This window comes from Pan paniscus, chromosome 17 (genome assembly GCF_029289425.2).
Source record: "Pan paniscus chromosome 17, NHGRI_mPanPan1-v2.0_pri, whole genome shotgun sequence".
Lineage (NCBI taxonomy): Eukaryota > Metazoa > Chordata > Mammalia > Primates > Hominidae > Pan > Pan paniscus.
The window spans coordinates 40003865-40019954 of record NC_073266.2 but is presented as its reverse complement, the minus strand read 5'-3'; the positions used below and the strand labels follow the sequence as shown (position 1 = coordinate 40019954).

The following is a 16090-nucleotide window of genomic DNA, read 5'->3' as shown; positions in this document are numbered from 1 at the left end:
TCATTTATAATTACCCTTCTTTATTAATAGTATAATTGAATATTTTCTATAAGATTATTTCATCTATTTATTTTATTGCATCGGATTACTTTAAAAATAACTAACCAAAAGAACATGGACTCCAAAACTTAAAACTCAAAAATGTAAAACTCTAAAATTTAAAACATTCTTTTCTGGCAACATTTCAAATAGTACTTCAGAATAAATATTTTCTGAGGAGACAACTTGTTATATTTACCCACTTGCCTAACCCCCCAACACTGAAGTTGAATTGCAACTGAGAAACTGATAATTCCTACAGCTTTGATACCCCAGCATAGGGGATAGTTGCTAAGACTGTATAAACCAAATCAGTATATAAATCCAGGTTCCAAAACTGTCCAACTTGATTCACGTCTTTTAGGAATTGAAATTACAGTTTTTTCCTCATGGAAAATTCATTGCCAAATTTACAAGATAATGCAAGCAAGACTTCACATTTTTGCTCACTTCTTCACAGGCACAGTCCAGGAGTGTTTGCTTTGCCTTCTAGTTTATCTGCTAAGTGAAAGTGCTAAATGTGATCTGAATTATTACACTTTTAGGACGGAGGAAGGAGGTGCTCTGGCCATCATTCTGTCTTTAATCTTCAAAGTTTTAGTTTGTTTTATTTTTGCGCTTTATGCAAATTTAATAATATGAAAAGAAACAATTACTGATTTGTTAGTTTTAATGTTCGTATTCTTCACAATGTAGGGCTTATCTGCTTAATTTACAGTATTCCGAGATATCTATCTTCCATTATTAAAAGAATTTTTCTGGAAGAGCTATAGAAATATATCTGCTATAATATATCTTGGTCCCAACATCAAAGGCAAGCAACAAGAACTAATCCTGTCTCCCCAGCTTCCACTGGTACAAGATAGACTGTTGAATGGAATCAGATAATGGTGACTGTTCTCTTTACTTTTTGCTTCAAATGATGCACAAGTGTACATACTGTGGTAATCTACTTCTGTTTAGACCATTCATGCTTTCTTATTTTATACCATCTTGTCATGCTGCTTGATCATATATCTTTTGCTAGATTATATGTTCTTTGTGATTGGGGTCTTGCGTTATTCCTTTTTATAACCTCCTTAACAGTGCCAAAAGCAGAGTAGGCTCTTAAAAAACACCTACATCTAAATGTACAGACATAGTTGAAAACATCAACAGATTTTTCCATAAAATCTGTTTTGTCAAGAACTGTTTGCACTTCAGTCCTGCAGGATCTAATCCTAGATATTGAGGATGCAGAGTCATAAAAAATATTAAGGAAAAGTATTATAATCAAAGAGTTTCAGACATCCAGTTCTCCTCAACTTGGACTTTCTCTAACATCCTAATGTTGTTGACTATTGCCCCAGTCAATGAATTCTCTCCCTCTGTATCTTCTAAAAGTTGTAGCAGACAAAGCAAAGTTTTCTGAGAAAAAGCTAGAACTGAGATGCAACTTATCAGGCTTTGAGGTTTACATCACTGTTTGGTGTGTTGCCCAAAAAAATATGGTTTGCTTCAAAGAACTGACACAGCTTCCAGAACAGCAAAGGGGCACATGCTGAGAGACTTCTGGTGATTTCTGACAGCTTGACCAGACATGTCCCTTCCTTGCAGAGACTATGTTGTAACATAAGCTTATGGTCTTTGTTTTGCATGAATGCCTTCTAGATTAGAAATTCATGAACATGTAAATCATGCCCCTGCCATCCAAAAGGGAAAGAAACAACAGGTAGTTATAACTACCCATCTACCCTTACTACCTTGGGCTCTCCTCTTGGCATATACTTCACTTCCTTCTTACTTTTACCACAGGATCCTTGGAAAGAATAAGAGAAACCACTTCTCCTCTTTGAGTTACTTAATGCCATGTTTTCTGGTTCTTTCCCGCCCCCTTTTCTCTCAAAAAGAGATTCAAAATTTGAACCACTATGATATCATACTACTAAATTTCTCACTAAATATACAGTCAGTTAAAAAACAACATATTCTTGAATCTAGGAAAAAAGCCACCATTTGAAATTGTCCTTCCTTCCTAGATTTATTAATGCCTGAATATATTTAAGTCTGTCCTGGTTATAGACATGGAGCTACAGGTATTCTGTTCATTATTCAAACCCACCGGTATTTTGTTCAATACATGCATCTTTCTCCCTGTTTTGTAGGTCTCAGTGAAGGAGATAAAAAAGTGGTAAAGTAAAAATAATAGAGAGAGTGAAGCCAGAAAGACTAGAAGTAGTGGTCAGAGAGTGGCCATCCTTAAAACTGTGGTGCTGGAGGAGGTGCTGTTAAGGTGTTTAGAAAGTCTAGGGTGTTACCATGAGGGTGAGTGTCTGAGGACAGAGGGAGAAGATCACTGGATGAGGGGAGGTGGAGGAACAGAATGGCCAAGATGTTGAAAGGATCATCTTTGTGGCTCTTGAAACATCAATAATTATGATGGGCATATTAAAGAAGTGACAGCAAGGGAAAAGGAAAAACATCAGGATATTTGTGACCAGGAGTGGTAGGCAAATGCAACAATGAGAAGGGTGTTAAAGCCTGAAAACAAGACATTCTAGGCTGGGAGTTTCAGGGAAGACAGAAGACAGAAGAAGAAATGACAACACAGGCCAGGCGCGGTGGCTCACGCCTGTAATCCCAGCACTTTGGGAGGCTGAGGCGGGTGGATCACGAGGTCAGGGGTTCGAGACCAGCCTGACCAACATGGTGAAACCCCGTCTCTACTAAAAATACAAAAATTAGCTGGTCATGGTGGCGGGCACCAGTAATCCCAGCTACTCAGGAGGTTGAGGCAGGAGAATTGCTTGAACCCGGGAGGCGGAGGTTGCAGTGAGCCGAGATCGCGCCACTGCACTCCAGCCTGGGCGACAGAGCAAAACTCCATCTCAAAAAAAAAAAAAAGAAAAGAAAAAAAAAGAAATGACAACACAGAGCTAGGAGAACCCCTAGCTCACCGTATGCCTCATGGTAGAAGGATGTGGGGAGAAAGTGTCCCACCAGGAGAGGGCTGCAGGGTCCTCAGGTCCTTTTAGAGCAAAAACTGAAGGGGACTTTCAGAGAAGAAGCTGAGGGTTTGAGGATTTTGCTGGAGACTGTCCAAGAGCCATAGAGGGAACAGTGTAAAGGTTTCAGCAGTTGGAGAGGGATGAGACACAGGGTCAGAAAGAAAGTTAGAGTACAGGGGATGAGAGATAGCTTGTGGGTCCTGGGCTTCTTGTGGCGATGGATGTGAACACATAAAGGTGTAATGAAATTGTTTCTGATGGTCTTTCAGCCTATACTGGCGGTGAGGCTCTGAGAGTTGTAGGGAGGGTGGGGATGGAGTGGGAAGCATGGCCACAAACAGGCAAAGCCTTGGGCCTTCTTTTGATTCCTGTCTATGGTGAGCAGGAACAAGGAGAAGAAGGAAAGGGTGGTCTTATCTGGAGCACGAGGGGTTCAAAAGTACCTTTGTTTTTTGTTTTTTTTAAAGTAAACTTTATCTTAAAGTGTAGAAATGCATGTAGAAAAGTGCACAAGTCATTGGTATTGTGATTCATAAGGTGGAGAACCTGTGTAACCAACAACCAGGTGAGAAAAGAGAGCATCATCAGTATCCCAGAAGCTCCTACACAGCCCCACACAGCCCCTCCCAGGTAATAGCCTCCCCAAAAGTAAGCATTATCCTGACTCCTAAAACTATATATTAGTTTTGTCTTGTTTTGCATTCTGTATAGATGGAATTATGCAGTATATATTCTTTTGCTCAACATCATGTCAAAGAGATGGATCCATGCTGTATGTAGCCAAAGTTTGCTCACTTTAATAGTGTTTGTAGGGTATTGTAGAAATATACCATAACTTCTTTCTCCCTTCCACTGTTGATGGATGTTTGGTTGTTTTCAGCTTTCAGTTGTTATGATCATTCTGGTACAAGTCTTTTACTGAACATATGTATGTATTTATTGTGGCATAACCCTAAGAGATAATAGGGTATGTATATGTTCAGTTTTGTAGATACTGTCCGTTTCCCAAAGTGGCTGTGCAGATTTTTACTACCACCAGTTGTATAAAAGTTCCAGCTGTTTTTACAGTAATCTTAAATACCTTGTCAGTACCTATGAAGATGGTTATACAATTTTCCTCTTTTGATCTATGAATGCTGCTAATTAAACTGATAAACTTGCTGATGTTGAAACATCTTTACATTCCTGGAATACGTCTACTTAGTTTATGTTGTGTTTCTCTGTTAAGTGGCTAGATTTTATTCACTAATGTTTTATTTAGAATATTTCCATTTATACTCATATCTGAGATTTATCTGTAGTTTTTGGTTGTGTGTTATTTTTGTTAGTTTTTGATACTGATTTTATGCTAGATTTATGAAAATAATTTGGAAGTGCTCCTTCTAAGTTCTGAAACCATTTAAATAGCATTGAAGTAATCTATTTCTGAAAGTCTTGGAAAAATTTTCCTCTGAAACTGTCTAGACCTGGTGCTTTCTTGGGTGAGATATTGGGGGATTAGGGAATTGGATGAAGGTAAAGTTCTTTTGCAACTTGCTATATTTCCTTTATGGTAATTGGTCTGCTTAGATCTTTCATCTCTTCTGGTGTCAGTTTTTGTAAACTACATTTCTTTATGAAAACATTTCATTTCCTTTTGTTTTTCAAATGTGTTTTTTAGTCATGGGCAATGTGGTTTCTTTGGATTCTTTTAGTTTACTTGGTATTTGTGGTTTGTTTCACTTTTATGATATTTAAATTGTTATTTGTCCTTTCTTCCACGTATCTTGAATAGATTAGCTAACAGGTTATTCATTGTATTTATGTTGCAAAGAATTAGCAGTTACATTTAATTATAAGCTTTATTTTTTTCTATGTTTTCTAATTCTTTAACTTAGAATTCTTTTTTTTCTTTTTTAAGTTCTAGGGTATATGTGCAGGATGTGCAAGTTTGTTACATAGATAAACATGTGCCATGGTGGTTTGCTGCACCTATCAACCCATCACTTAGGTATTAAGCCCAGCATGCATTAGCTGTTCTTCTTGATGCTCTCTCTCCCCTAACCCCCTCCCCACACAGACCCCAGTGTGTGTTGTTTCCCTCCCTGTGTTTATGTGTTCATATTGTTCAGCTCCCACTTATAAATGAAAACACGCTTTTCCATTTCTTTTTCTTGGTTATTGTTGCTTTCTAACTTCTTGAATGGAATGCTTAATGTTTGCTAATATAACTATTTCAGGTTTTTTCCTATAAGCACTATCTTAGATGTAACCCAGTGATTCAGACATGTAGTGTTTTTGTTATTGTCATTTTCCATATTTCTGGTAAATTCAGATTTGATTTTCTTTTTGACCCAAAAGTTGTTTATGAGATAGTTAAAGGATTTCTAGGTAATATAATTTTTGTTTTCATATTATTTTCTAGTTTTATTGCTTTGCAATAACAATTGTTATCGGTATAATTCCTATTTTTAAAAATTTACCATAATTTCCTTTGTGATTTAATATATGGTTAGTTTTTGTGAGGGTTCCATGAAGGCTTGAGAAAAAAATGTATTTTCCTGTTTTCAAGGTATGGAGTTTAATGTGTTACAATTTAATTTATTAATTTTGTAATTTAGGTTTTCTACTTTTTTACAAATGTTCTATTCACCTGCTTTCTCATGGACTGAGAGAAAAAAATCAAAATGTCATTCATTAATTTGTTTCATGATGTATGATTTTTAATTAAGTATAAAGACCTTTCTAACATGTTTACCTAGAGACCATTTCACCCACTGCTCTCTTCCGCCACGAGTCTCTTCTCTCTTTCTCTTCAGCAATGGTGAGGCAGATACCTTGTCCTCAGGCAAGACAAATCCATGATTTGTTGCTTGTGCCAATAACAAAAATGTTGGAGAGTCAGGTAGCAAAGCTGTTGCTGTTGGCATCTTTTACATGAACCACATCGAAAAATCCAGGATGTTTTTCTCTGTTGGTGATTGCACCAATCCTTCCCAGGTTAGCCCCTCCAGTCACCATACACAGGTTACCAGTGTTGAACCTGATGAAATCAGTAATCTTGCCAGTCTCCAAGTCAATCTGAACGATGTCATTCACCTTGATGAGGACCAGGGCAGCAGATGGTGCCAGCATCATGAGCTGCCAGATCAGGGATTTCTTTTGTGCTTACAAAGTTTCTTCTCACTTTGAATAACTTGGCCTCCTCGGGTGTAATAGGTGACCCCTGGTGTCACAGATCAGATGGAAATTCTCTCTGGTCTTGTTAATGCTGACATCTAAGGAACCAGTGGCATAGGTTATATCAGTCAAGACCTTGTCATCGATCTTAATGAACTGCTGCATGCGGATCTTCTTTGCTTCATCTCCTGTCAGTGCATACCTAAGTCTGTTCCTTAGGAAAATGATGACGGGGAGACTCTCAGCCTGTGGAGACTGGTGTATGGGTGGCAAGCAAACACACCGGTCAATGTATTCGGCATCCAATGCTTTGGGGCTCCTACCCACTTCAGATGCTTCTTGGCACCAAGAGCTGTGGCTGCACTGGGCAGGGAAAGAGGATCACCATCTTCCAGTGCACAGAGAAATTGTGGCCAATATATCATTTCAAAGAAAGTGGTCCTCTTTCTCCTGTTTTCTGACACTTTTACTTTATGAATGTTGATTCTAAGTTATTTGGTGCATAGGCATTCATAAATGTGATATATTCATTGTGAACAGTCCCCTCTTTTATCATTTAAAAAAGTGCCCTGCTGTTATTATTTTTCTTCACCTGAACTCAACATTGATATTAAGATTACAAACAACCCAGCTATTACTATTGAAATAAAAATTAAAGCCCGATTTTCAGTGAATGAACAAAGTATTTCCTGCTCATGCCAAACCCAGTGTGATCTCGGTTGCCTTGTTCCACCTGGTGGCTATGCCACTGGGAGAACATGACAGGGAAAGAGTCAAGTGGAGAGGCACACTGGTTCTTACCTGTCTCAGTGAGGAAATGCCAGTCAATTCTCTGCATAGTCTATTGGCTAGAATTAGTCATAAGTCTGCTTATTCCACAGGGAAGGCTGGAAAAGACAGGGAAGTCAATAAATATTTGGAAAGGACAAACTGTCTCTGCCACATCCCACTTTCTCTTTGTTAACATTGCTTAGAATATCTTTTGTCTATGTTTGATGCATTTGCCTTTTTGGTATCTGTTTTGATTTTTGCTTTGTGCATCATAAAAAATCATATATTAGTTTTACCCATTTATATTTACTAGTATGACAGATATAATGGCATATTATTTTATGTAATGCTTTCTAATTTTTAGCCTTTTTCTTAGTCTATCATCTATGATTTTCTTGACTCTTGTAGATTTTTTTCTGATAAATTGGAATGTTTGTATTTTGTTCTAGTGCATATATCTGCACTCAAAATGTTGCATAATACCCTTAGACTTCTGTTTCTTCAGAGTATCTGAAAATACATATTTCAACTTTACTTGTAATTCTCTACTATGAAAAATGATCTTCCCCTGCCAACTCCTAGTTTACTGTTTTATCTTCCTTAGTACTTACCTTTAAATATTTTATGCCTTTTTATTTCATTAGCTTTAATTTAGTTATTTTAACCTCCCAACTGCAAATGATGAGAGAGTGAGCAGACTTATATTTTTACATTCTCTTCTCTTTCCTCTCCAAATTATTTTAAATTTACATAATTTCTATTTTGTATAGTTGTTAGGATTTTTAACATTTACACTCTTCTCTGTTGCCATACTTCCTAGATTTGTTTTGATCTTGATTGTACAAACAAATAGGGTTAAGTTTCACTGCGAATCTTTTGGCTCTGCGTGAGTGAGTGTGTGTGTGTGTGTGTGTGTGTGTGTGTGTGTCTGTCTGTCTCTTGGTTGGTCAAAGTTCAGGAGTTTAAAAAGGATGCTTGGTCAATCACAGCCAGTGAATGTTACACACATCTTGCTAGACTAGTCTAAAAATCATTGTGTAATTGTTGATTCTAATGACCTGAAAGGTGTTCAGTTTTTGGTTTGGGTTTGGTTTTGTTTTTGATTTCTTGGGGGCAGGTTTTGCTTGTTGCTCTTTTTTCTTTGAGGATTTTGGGGGAAACAATTTATTTTTGGTTCCAAATAGAAAAACAAAACCTATTTTGATCTTTAGTGCAAATGAGGGCTAGGGACTTAGCCGCCACCACTTCCACATTGCTTCATTCTGTCATTTGCTCACTGCAGCATATGCAAGAATAAAGCAATATAGCTTACTGCATTTTTAATTGAAGGTCAGTCATGCTTTCTGTATTATATTGCATATGAAATTGTTTACAAAAGAAACACCGACTCATACTTCTCTTTATCGATTGCAAGTGGCACGCAGGGACAGAGGGCGAGTGGGGGGTTGGTGGGGGAGGAGATATATATATTTTTTTCTTAAATGTACTTCAGCAGCTAAGCTATCTTCCAAGGAAGGCAGGCAGTGGGTAGAGCAGAGGGACTGAGAGCACACTGAAGAGAGATGCTGGCGGGTTTCCCCACCCTCACCCCAAAGCAGAAAACTGGCAGATGTCAGCTCAGCCCCGTCCTGGGCACAGACACTACACAAGGAGATGCTGGAAGTTAAGCAATATTTTAATACTGTAGTATGTTTGTTTTCTTTTTCTTTCTTTTTTTTTCACCAAAAAAGTAAGTAAACTAAAACACAAAAACATATAAATAAAATCCACCCCTCTTGGGGGTGGGGGGCAACCTTAAACCAAACACATAGCTATCAAATAATCAGAATGTATTATCTCAGACAGGATTTCAGTTCTGGGAGGCAGGGGCCTGATGGGGCAGGGGGCTGGAGGCTGAAAAACAAAAATTCCAGAGCCTCCCTCGAAGGTTCTCTACTGCTGTATTCTGTACGTAATGTACCATCCCGTGTGGAATCTGTGAATGTCTTTTTAAGTAGCATGGGCTAGCCAATCTGCCGTTCATGGTGTATTGTAAACTCCAAATTCCATAGGTAATAGGATGCAAGTCTAAGCGTTTCCTCTGGACATAAATGTATCTAAATAAAACTTTCCCTAGCACTGTGGCTGACCTCACCGTTACTTTTATACTTTAGTATGAAACTGATGAGAACTTTGGTAGTGAGTTTTTTTTACTATGTATACATACATGTCTATCTATCATCTATTTATCTATATACATACATACATACGTATGTATGTATGTATGTGTGTATCTATCTATCTATCTATCTATCTATCTATCTATCTATCTATCTATCTCAAGCATCTTTCAGGTCTGTGTGTGTGGCTTTCTTAAAGCCCTGTTGTACAAAATTACTATGTAGATGGCGGTGTCTCACATCACAGATGTGGGAAGTATAATTTTATATTTGTATTTTCAAATAAATAAGTTTGCGAAAGGTTAAAAAGAAAAAGGATGCTTGAGCTCTTGCATGTTCAAAATTGTTTTTCCGTTGTCTTTATACATGAATGACAATTTGTCTGGGTATAAAGTTCTTGGTCAGCCTTTCTTTCGTTGAGAATCTGAAAATAGAGCTGTTGACTTCTGCTGTCACTGAATGTTACTGTGCAGAACTGTGAGGCCAGCCTATCTTTCCCTCATAGGTGATTTCCTCCAGGAAATTTACTTGATGTTGACTGTTCTGGGTCTGTTTTTCCTAGAACATGGCATGCCTTTTCAAGCTACAAAGTCTTCTTTTAGCTTGAAGTGATTTTTTGAAAATTCGAATTTAAAATAATTTGTTTCACTATTTTAGTTCTCTCCTTTGTAGTCTTTATTGGCTCACCTTCGCTTGTTTCCATATAAATCATTTTCCTTCAATTGTCTTAAACTTTTCTTTTTCATTTCATTTCTTTTTATTCATGTATCTTAATCCTGCCCTGTATGTTTCTTACTGTGTTTGTAGCAGGATCTGGGACAACTGGTGACATGTCTGGAGAAAAATAAAAACAAAACAAAATTATACCCTACTTCCATCCCATCACACATATCCAGCTGGATTACAATATTAAATGAGAAAAAAAAGAATTTTTTTTTTTTTTTTTTTGAGATGGAGTCTTGTTCTGTCGCCCAGGCTGGAGTGCAGTGGTGGGATCTCGGCTCACTGCAACTTCCGCCTTCCGGGTTCGAGTGATTCTCCTGCCTCAGCCTCCCAAGTAGCTGGGACTACGGGTGCATACTATCACGCCTGGCTAATTTTTGTATTTTCAGTAGAGACAGAGCTTTGCCATGTTGGCCAGGCTGGTCTCGAACTCCTGACCTCAAGTGATCCGCCTATCTCAGCCTCCCAGAGTGCTGGGATTACAGGCATGAGCCATCATGCCCAGCTAAGAAATCTTAAAAGAAGCAGAAAACACACAGCTGATTTTTAAATTTGGTATTGGAGTAAGATAGGCTTTCCTAAGCACAAATGAAAAAGAACTGAACACTGAAAAATATTTGACTTTATGACAGTTTAAATTTATACATTAAATAAACAGTGGCGAAATTAAAAAACAAATAAACTGAAAATAAATGTTTAAAACTTATATGACTAATGGATATCATATCGTTAACATAAACAAAGTGCTAACCAGAAAGACGTACACCTAAATAGAAAAATTGGCAAAAGACGTAAGCAAGTAATTTATAAAAGAAAAAATATAAAAACCCCAAGAAACATATAAAAATACATATTTCAACTTTACTTGTAATCAAAGAAATATAAATTAAAACATTTTCTCCACCAAATTGGCAGAATAATTTAATATCCAATATTAATGAGGAAGAGAATGAACAATCAGCTTTTAGTCTGCTGGTGGGAATGTAACCCAGCACCTACCTGAAGGGCAACTTGGCAATGTATATCCAAATCTTGAAAAATTTATATCGTTGGATCTAGTCATTTCACTTCTAGAAATTTATCCAAAAGAACTAATTAGAGATGTGTACAAAGATTTATATATATGGATGTTTTTTTGTTGAAATATTTACATTTTCAAATTGGATTAATCTAAGTAACCCAAAATAGAACATTGGCTAAAATAATTTATAGTACATTAATATGATGAAATACTATGCAGAAATTTTTTAAAAAGCATTTTAAGAAACATTTAGCTATGTGAGAAAATGTTGATTAATGTGAAGTAGAAGTACATAATGAAACATTACATAAAATGTAACCTTAATTTTATAAGAAGATACTATTTATAACACTTATATGTACATATATTTACATTATATATGGAAGACTAAAAAAACCCAAAATCTTGTATATATGTATGTATTTATCAATCATATATTATACATTTAACAATAAAATTTAAAAGAAATTTAAAATAAAATACACCCAAGTGTTAGACATTATTATAGTTGGGAATTAATTTAATTTTTTTCCTGAAAACCAAAAACTATAAAACGTTGCTGAGGGCATTTAATGAAGACTGGAATAAATGGAAAGATATATGATGTTGATGGGTTGGAAGATTCAATATGGTAAAAATAGCAATTCCCCCCAAATTGATTTTTAGATTCAATAAAATCCCAATCAATTTCCCAGCATGTTTGTGTGTGCATGTTTGTGTATGTGGAAGGAGAGAGGACAATTGGTGTAAAATTTATACAGAAGTGCAAACATCCAAGAATATTCAAGACTGTGTTAGAGAAGAAATGAAGTTGAAGATTTTACATAAGTAGATGTCAAGACTTATTATAAAGCTATAATAATTAAGCCAATGTAATGTTGGTGAGAGGAGAGACATATGGGCCAGTGGAATAGACTAGAGTCCAGAAACAGATCCACACATATTTAGTCAGCTAGGGCCACTGGTAGGGTATGTAGGACCCTGGGAAAATATGTTCTGTAGGGCTCCTGACTATATAAATAATTTGATTAAAATGTATTACAAAATGTATGGGCCCAAATGAGACTTAAGAATTTTTGATGAAGAGTTAGAATAATGGGTTGAGTGGGTCTACTTCCCTGTTTGTTTATTATCCAATCAGTGCCTGTGAAGATTCTTCATAGGTCCAGACACTGTCTCTTCCTGTTCAGGGTCAGAAACCATCCATTTGTGATCATTATTGTCATCTCTTTGCGATCACTATTTTCAACTGTGCTATTCTTGGCTGATTTCAGATTTTCTACCACAAAGAAAAGATAGTGACTCTTTTTTTTTTTTGGACAGAGTCTCTCTGTTGCCCAGGCTGGAGTGCAGTGGTGCAATCTCGGCTCACTGCAAGCTCCGCCTCCCGGGTTCACGCCATTCTCCTGCCTCAGCCTCCTGAGTAGCTGGGGCTACAGGCGCCCGCAACCACGCCTGGCTAATTTTTTGTATTTTTAGTAGAGATGGGGTTTCACCGTGTTAGCCAGGATGGTCTCGATCTCTTGACCTTGTGATCCGCCCGCCTCGGCCTCCCTGTAATCCCTGGGATTACAGGCATGAGCCACCGCGTCTGGCTGATAGTGACTCTTAATATTCATAATACCAGGGTCTTCAGAAACTTCATTGAGACACAATAGATCTTGCCTCTTCAGTTCTCCACTACCGTTTATTCAATGTTGGTTGCATCATCATTCATGATGCTGAATCATTCATGATGCTGAGTCATCCATCATGCTGCTCATGACTATGGACTTCCAACGTCTCTCTCAAAGGTTATTTCTATGTTTCATTGAAGATTACCACAAATTCAAGTCTTATGCAGAATATGGAGGAAATTTTGTTGTCTAAACATGTTAAATTTACCATTCAGAATTTTATAGCTTAAATACAGAACAAAATATCTTCCAATCATGTCTTCTCTTGAACTCCATAAGCTGTAGTAATCAACATTGAAAATGATTAGTCTAGGAATCACTTTCAATGTTGATTACAGCCTTGCCTTCCATACCCTGTCAGCAGGGAGGAGGGTTCCATGGGTAGAGCAAAAATAAAATCTTCATTCATGTAAAGAATGTCTGTCTATTATCTGGGATGGCTTAAGACCAACCTGGGAGAACATGACATCACCACATTGATCAGAGGCAAAAAAAAAAAAAAAAAAAAAAGAGCATGAATCAATCGGAAGTGCCCATTTCCAGTGAGGAGCAGTAGTCCTGGAAGCCCTTGGAGGAGGTAGTTGAGACCACCCCATGGCGACTACCTGACATGTGGCAGGGAAGGGAAGGGGTGAGATGACCACCCTGGTACCACTGCCTGGAGCAGAGTAAAACATGCCTGCCACTGCCTCCACTGCTGCACAGGAGCAGCACCACCGTCCGATCATGGATGAGTGAGCCGACACAGGCCCACACAGGTGCAGCTTAAGACCAATTTAAGGTCAGCAGTGGACCAGGTGCTCCTCAGGGCATGTGATTGGATTCTTATATAGCGGTAGAGGGTCGAAGAATACCTCAAAAGGGAGAACGGGAACAAAGCACATACAGGTCCCCATCCTGGCTCAGGGCACCCAGACAACACTGTCAGCCACAGGAGCCTAAGGAAAATGGAAGGAAAGCACTTCAAATGGAGGGTGGTGTGGGGGTTCCCTGAGGCATGTGGCCTGGGGCAGGGGTTCTCTTGCCTGTGTCTAAACGTGGTACTGCAGTCATCAAATTTACAAAAAAAAAAAATGTGTTGTGTTGCAGGTTATCCTAATTACCCTGATATAATCATTACACGCTGTATGCATATATCAAAATATAAAATGTACCCTATAAATATGTATAATTATTATATATCAGTGAAAAAAGTTAAAAATTAAAAAGAATAGAAAAGGAAAAATGTGTTGCAGTAATGCCATTGGGGAAAAGATTGGTCTTTCCAACAAATGCTGCTAGAGCAAATGTGTGTACATCTATAAATAAATGAAACTGGACTCCCTCTTCACTTCATTCACAGAAAATCGATTCCACGGGGATTACAGACCAAAATAAAAAGGGTAAAGCAAGAAGATATATTTAGGACCTGGGAGTAGGCAAAGCTTCTTAAAAAGTACCAACCAGAAAGAAAAAGATCGATTAAATAGACTTTATTAAAATTTAGATTGTTTTAATCAGAAAATATCATTAAAGGTGCAGAAAAGCAAGTAGATTTATAGACTTCTGCAACAAAACCTTGGTTTTAGAATATACAGAGAATTTTTATACATTAATTTGAAAAAAGTAGATAACCCAACAATCCAATAACAAAAGAGTAAGATTTTCCAATTGTCATTTTCCAAGAGAAGATATTTAGACTAATCAAGTATGTAAAAAGTGGTCAGTATTGTCATCAGGGAAATATTAATCATCAGTGAAATGCAAATTAGAACCGCAGTGAGAAACCACTATATATCTACCTGAAGGGCTAACTGAAAACAAATCACTGGTACTATAAAAGCTTGCTGAGGATGTCAAGCAATAGAAACTCTCATGCATTAGTAGTGGGAATGTGCACTGGTACAGCCTCTTTTGAAAGCTGTTTGACAGCATCTACTAATGTGTACCCAATGACCCAGCAATTCTACTCCTAGTGGAATACATGCTACAGCAATACACGTCCAAGAATGTTCAGTGCCACGGTATTAACACTAACCCTAAGCTAGAATCAACCCACATGTCCATCAGTGGTGGAATGGAAACATTGTGGAAGATTTATAACTATGGTAGACTACAAACAATGAAAAGAAAATGAACTACTACTACATGCTATCATATGGATAAACTCACAGATATAACGCTGTGTGAAATGGCCAGCCACAAAGGAGTACACAATGTATGATTTCATATATATAAAGTTCAAAAACAGGAAAAAAATGTAATCTATGGTGAGAGAAGTCAGAATAATGCTTGCATGTTGGGAGTGTGACTGGGTGAGGGCACAAAGGAGACTTCCAGAATGCTGGTAATATTATGTATCTGTATCCTAATCTGGATGGTGGTCACATAGGTATAAACATTTTATAAAAATTGGTCAAGCTTCACATCCACATGTATGTTTATTGCAGCACTATTAACAATAGCAAAGACTTGGAACCAACCCAAGTGCCCATCAATGATAGACTGGATAAAGAAAATGTGGCACATATACACCATGGAATATTATGCAGGCATAAAAAAGAATGAGTTCATGTCCTTTGCAGGGACATGGATGAAGCTGGAAACCATCATTCTCAGCAAACTAACACAGGAACAGAAAACCAAACACCGCATGTTCTCACTCATAAGTGGGAGTTGAACGATGAGAACACACGCACAGAGGGAGGGGAACATCACACACTGGGGCCTGTCAGGGGGTGAGGGGCTAGGGGAGGGATAGCATTAGGAGAAATACCTGATGTAGATGACAGGTTGATGGGTGCAGCAAACCACTATGGCACTTAGTATACACCTTTTTAACAAACATGCACGTTCTGCACATGTATCCCAGAACTTAAAGTATAAAAAAAAATTGGTCAAGCTTAAGGTCTGTGCACTTTAACGTATATATAAAATGGTATCTATTTGTTATATCTGTGAAATAAGTTACAGAAAAATCAGCTTGGCCTCAGCAGAGCTACCCTTCGGAAATCTGAACAAATATTGTTCATGGGGCCTCTTTCTACATAAACTGCTTGAGTTATTCAAAATAATCTGGAGTCTCAAAAGGAAGAAAAAGGATCAGGGTCCACATGGGTTGCAGCCAGGATTTAGGGGGCCCCTGCTGGCCCCTGACACCAGATGAAGACTTGCAAAATTTAAAGGAAGGCGCTGCAAAGTGTGGGGACCCTCTGAGGGGCGGAGTTTGGGGCAAGGATCTACCACTGAGGTCTAAGAATAGCACTAGCCCTCGGATTTTAATTGTATAACCAACAGCCCAAAGACAGTGGAAAAGTGTCTACTGAGGTTTAAGATGGAAATGATATGACCTAAAAATTGCATATTACTATGTTCTTATTCTCATATGATGACTGTAGAAAAACATTGATATTTAATAATTCAAGAACTGTACCAGCCCTCTGCCCTTCTTAAAGGAATTGCTTAAAAATAGTCTCCATCCAACCTAGAGTTGAATCAGGTTCATGTAAAAAATATATATGTATATATATATATATAAAATTAAATGAAGTATAAATAATCAGAAAAGTTACAGCT

General features: G+C 37.6%; 1 pseudogene; it reads right to left on the bottom strand.

The window, feature by feature from the left end:
- Nucleotides 1-5775: 5775 nt before the first annotated feature.
- Nucleotides 5776-6502, bottom strand: LOC100983633 (small ribosomal subunit protein eS4, X isoform-like; annotated as a pseudogene).
- Nucleotides 6503-16090: the final 9588 nt, after the last annotated feature.